The following is a 5,634-nucleotide window of genomic DNA, read 5'->3' as shown; positions in this document are numbered from 1 at the left end:
CATTGTGTTACTTGGACATTCATAAGTGGTGTAATGAAAGCCTACCTGGAGTGCAGATTCAGATGAATTCCAGATTGGCAGTGAATGAATGGAACATTCTGTACTGGCGATTCCAATGATTTCTGAAGTCTGATATTGTGGAAAAGAAAATGAAAGGCTGACCAGGTTTGAGTGGATAGACAATTGAACAGCACACTGCGAGTGTGAAAAGGCGGCTGAAAACCAGCATTGGATTACTTGGTCATTCACCAGTGCTGTAATGAAAACCTGCCTGGAGCGGAGAGTCAGATGAATTGCAGAATCGCAGTGAATGAATGGAACAGTCTGTAGTGGAGATCCCAATGATTTCTGAAGGCTGGTTTGTGTGGAGAGGAAAATGAAGAGCTGACCAATATTGAGTGGATAGCCCATTGAACAGCACTTCTGCGAGATGAACATGCCTCTGAAAACCAGTATTGAGTTACTTGGACATTCACCAGTGGCGTAACGAAAACCTGCCGGGAGTGGAGGTTCAGATGAATTCCAGATTCGCAGTGAATGAATGGAACATTCTCTAGTGGTGATTCCAATGATTTCTGAAGGCTGGGTTTTGTGGACACGAAAATGTAGAGCTGAACAGGGTGGAGTGGATAGCCAAATGAACAGCACGTCTCTTAGTATGAACAGGCCACTGAAAACCAGCATTGGCTTACTTGGACATTCACAAGTGGTGTAACGATAACCCGCCAGGAGTTGAGAGTCAGATGAATTTAAGATTCGCAGTGAATGAACGGAACATTCTGTGGAGGAGATACCAATTATTTCTGAAGGTTGGGTTATGAGGACAGGAAAATGTAGAGCTGAATAGGGTTGGGTGGATAGCAAATTGAACAGCACGGCTGTGTGTGTTAGCAGGCGGCTTAAAACCAGCATTGTCTTCCTTGGACATTTACCAGTGGTGTCACGAAAACCTTCCAGGAGTGGAGACTCTGATGAATTCCAGATTCGCGTGACTGAATGGAACATTCTGTAGTGGTGATTGCCAACATTTAGAAATCTGGATAGTCTGGACAGGATATTGAAGAGCTGACCGATATTGAGTGGATAGCCAATGAACAGCACGGTTTTGAGTGTGAACAGACCACTAAGAAGCAGCATTGCATTACTTGGACATTCATCAGTGGTGTAACGAAAGCCTTCCTGGAATGCAGATTCAGATTATTTCCAGATTCACAGTGAATGAATGGAAATTTCTGTAGTAGAGATTCCAATGATTTCTGAACGCTGGGTTGTGTGGACAGGAAAATGAAGAGCTGACTAGGTTTGACTGGATTGCCAGTTGAACAGCAAGGCTGTGAGTGTGAACAGCCGCTGAAAACCAGCATTGGATTACCTGGTCATTCACCAGTGTTGTTAGGAAAATCTGCCTGGTGTGGAGAGTCAGAGGAATTCCAGATTCGCAGGGAACGAATGGAACATTCTGAAGTGGAGATAAGAATGATTTCTGAAGGCTCGGTGTGTGGAAGGAAAATCAAGAGCTAACCAGCGTTCACTGGATAGCCAATTGAACAGCACGGCTGCGAGTGTTAACACGCAGCTGAAACCAGCCTTGGGTTGCTTGGACATTCACCAGTGGTGAAACGAAAACCTGCTGGGAGTGGAGAACAAGATGAATTCAAGATTCGCGTGAATGAATGAAACATTCTGTAGTGTAGATTGCAATGGTTTCTGAGGTTTGTATTGTCTGAACTGGAAAAAGAAGAACTCACCAGTGTTGAGTCGCTAGACCGTGAACAGCACGGGTTCGAGTGTGAATAGACCGCTGAAAACCATCATTGCGTTACTTGAACATTCAGCAGTGGTGCAATGAAAACCTGCCGGGAGTGGAGATTCAGATGAATTCCAGATTCGCAGTGAATGAATGGAACATTCTCTAGTGGTGATTCCAATGATTTCTGAAGGCTGGGTTTTGTGGACACGAAAATGTAGAGCTGAAGAGGGTGGAATGGATAGCCAAATGAACAGCACGTCTCGTAGTAAGAACAGGCCACTGAAAACCAGCTTTGGCTTAATTGGACATTCACAAGTGGTGTAACGAAAACCTGACGGGAGTTGAGAATTAGATGAATTTCAGATTTGCAGTCAATGAATGGAACATTCTGTGGAGGAGATACCAATTGTTTCTGAAGTTTGGGTTATGTGGACAGGAAAATGGAGCTGAAGAGGGTTGAGTGGATAGCAAATTGAACAGCACGGCTGAGAGTATGAGCAGGCCACTTAAAACCAGCATTGGCTTACTTGGATATTTACCAGTGGTGTCACGAAAACCTGCCGGGAGTGGAGATTCAGATGAATTCCAGATTCGCTGTGAATGAATGGAACATTCTGTAGTGGAGATAAAAATGATTTCTCCAGTCTCTGTGGTGTGGACAGGAAAATGTAGAGCTGGCCAGAGTTGAGTGGATAGCCAATTGAACAGCACCACTGCGCTTGTGAAGAAAACACTTAAAACATTGGGTTACTTGGACATTCAACAGTGGTGTAACGAAAACCTGCCGGGAGTGGAGGTTCAGAGGAATTACAGATTCGCAGTGAATGAATGGAACATTCTCTAGTGGAGATTCCAAGGATTTCTGAAGGCTGGGTCGTGTGGAAGGAAAATCAAGAACTAATCAGGATTTAGTGGAAAGCCAATTGTATAGCATGGCTGCGAGTGTGAACATGCAGCTGAAAACCAGCATTGGGTTACTTGGACATTCATCAGTGGTGTAAGGAAAACCTGCATGGAGTGGAGAGTCAGTTGAATTCCACATTCGCAGTGAATGAATGGAACATTCTGTAGAGGAGATTCCAATGATTTCTGAAGCCTGTGTTGTGTGGACAGGAAAATGAAGAGCTGACCAGGCTTGAATCGATAGCCAAGTAAACAGCAGGGCTGCGAATATGAACAGGCCGCTGAAAACCAGCATTGGGTTACTTGGACATTCAACAGTGGTGTAATGAAAACCTGCGTGGAGTTGAGAGTCAGATGAATTCCAGATTCGCAGTGAATGAATGGAACATTCTGTAGTGGAGATAACAAAGATTTCTGAAGGCTGGTAGTGTGGTGGGACAATGAAGAGCTGAACAGGGTGGAGTGAATTGTCAATTAAACAGCACGGCTGCGAGTATGAACAGGCCTCTGAAAACCAGCATTGGCTTACTTGGACATTCACAAGTGGTGTAATGTTAACCAGGCGGGAGTGGAGAATCAGATAAACTCCAGACTCGCAGTGAATGAATGGAACATTCTGTAGTGGAGATTGCAATGATTTCTGAAATCTGGATTGTGGGGACACGAAAATGAAGAGCTGACCAGTGTTGAGTGGATAGCCTGTAAAAAGCCTCGGCTTCGAATGTGAACAGACCACTGAAAACCAGTATTGCATTACTTCGACTTTCAGCAGTGGTGTAACGAAAGCCTGCGTGGAGTGCAGATTCAGATGAATTCCAGATTCCCAGTGAATGAATGGAACATCCTGTAGTGGAGATTACAATGATTTCTGAAGGCTGGGTTGTGTGCACAGGAAAATGAGGAGCAAAACAGGTTGAGTGGATAGCCAATTGAACAGCACGACTGCGAACATGAACAGGCCTCTGAAAACCAGCATTGTTTTACTTGGACATTCACAAGTGGTGTAAGATAAATCTGCAGGTAGTGGAGATTCAGTTGAATTCCAGATTCGCAGTGAATGAATGGAACATTCTGTACTGGAGATTGCAATGATTTCTCAAGTCTGGATTGTTTGGACATGAAAATGAAGAGCTGACCACAGTTGTGTGGATACCCAGTAAAAAGCAGGGCTTAGCGTGTGAACAGACCGCTGAAAACCAGCATTGTGTTACTTGGACATTCATAAGTGGTGTAATGAAAGCCTACCTGGAGTGCAGATTCAGATGAATTCCAGATTGGCAGTGAATGAATGGAACATTCTGTACTGGCGATTCCAATGATTTCTGAAGTCTGATATTGTGGAAAAGAAAATGAAAGGCTGACCAGGTTTGAGTGGATAGACAATTGAACAGCACACTGCGAGTGTGAAAAGGCGGCTGAAAACCAGCATTGGATTACTTGGTCATTCACCAGTGCTGTAATGAAAACCTGCCTGGAGCGGAGAGTCAGATGAATTGCAGAATCGCAGTGAATGAATGGAACAGTCTGTAGTGGAGATCCCAATGATTTCTGAAGGCTGGTTTGTGTGGAGAGGAAAATGAAGAGCTGACCAATATTGAGTGGATAGCCCATTGAACAGCACTTCTGCGAGTTGAACATGCCTCTGAAAACCAGTATTGAGTTACTTGGACATTCACCAGTGGCGTAACGAAAACCTGCCGGGAGTGGAGGTTCAGATGAATTCCAGATTCGCAGTGAATGAATGGAACATTCTCTAGTGGTGATTCCAATGATTTCTGAAGGCTGGGTTTTGTGGACACGAAAATGTAGAGCTGAACAGGGTGGAGTGGATAGCCAAATGAACAGCACGTCTCTTAGTATGAACAGGCCACTGAAAACCAGCATTGGCTTACTTGGACGTTCACAAGTGGTGTAACGATAACCCGCCGGGAGTTGAGAGTCAGATGAATTTAAGATTCGCAGTGAATGAACGGAACATTCTGTGGAGGAGATACCAATTATTTCTGAAGGTTGGGTTATGAGGACAGGAAAATGTAGAGCTGAATAGGGTTGGGTGGATAGCAAATTGAACAGCACGGCTGTGTGTGTTAGCAGGCGGCTTAAAACCAGCATTGTCTTCCTTGGACATTTACCAGTGGTGTCACGAAAACCTTCCAGGAGTGGAGACTCTGATGAATTCCAGATTCGCGTGACTGAATGGAACATTCTGTAGTGGTGATTGCCAACATTTAGAAATCTGGATAGTCTGGACAGGATATTGAAGAGCTGACCGATATTGAGTGGATAGCCAATGAACAGCACGGTTTCGAGTGTGAACAGACCACTAAGAAGCAGCATTGCATTACTTGGACATTCATCAGTGGTGTAATGAAAGCCTTCCTGGAATGCAGATTCAGATTATTTCCAGATTCACAGTGAATGAATGGAAATTTCTGTAGTAGAGATTCCAATGATTTCTGAACGCTGGGTTGTGTGGACAGGAAAATGAAGAGCTGACTAGGTTTGACTGGATTGCCAATTGAACAGCAAGGCTGTGAGTGTGAACAGCCGCTGAAAACCAGCATTGGATTACCTGGTCATTCACCAGTGTTGTTAGGAAAATCTGCCTGGTGTGGAGAGTCAGAGGAATTCCAGATTCGCAGGGAACGAATGGAACATTCTGAAGTGGAGATAAGAATGATTTCTGAAGGCTCGGTGTGTGGAAGGAAAATCAAGAGCTAACCAGCGTTCACTGGATAGCCAATTGAACAGCACGGCTGCGAGTGTTAACACGCAGCTGAAACCAGCCTTGGGTTGCTTGGACATTCACCAGTGGTGAAACGAAAACCTGCTGGGAGTGGAGAACAAGATGAATTCAAGATTCGCGTGAATGAATGAAACATTCTGTAGTGTAGATTGCAATGGTTTCTGAGGTTTGTATTGTCTGAACTGGAAAAAGAAGAACTCACCAGTGTTGAGTCGCTAGACCGTGAACAGCACGG

This window comes from Sorex fumeus, unplaced genomic scaffold (assembly GCF_029834395.1).
Source record: "Sorex fumeus unplaced genomic scaffold, SorFum_2.1 ptg000116l, whole genome shotgun sequence".
NCBI classification, from domain to species: Eukaryota; Metazoa; Chordata; class Mammalia; order Eulipotyphla; family Soricidae; genus Sorex; species Sorex fumeus.
This window is presented reverse-complemented; position numbering follows the sequence as displayed.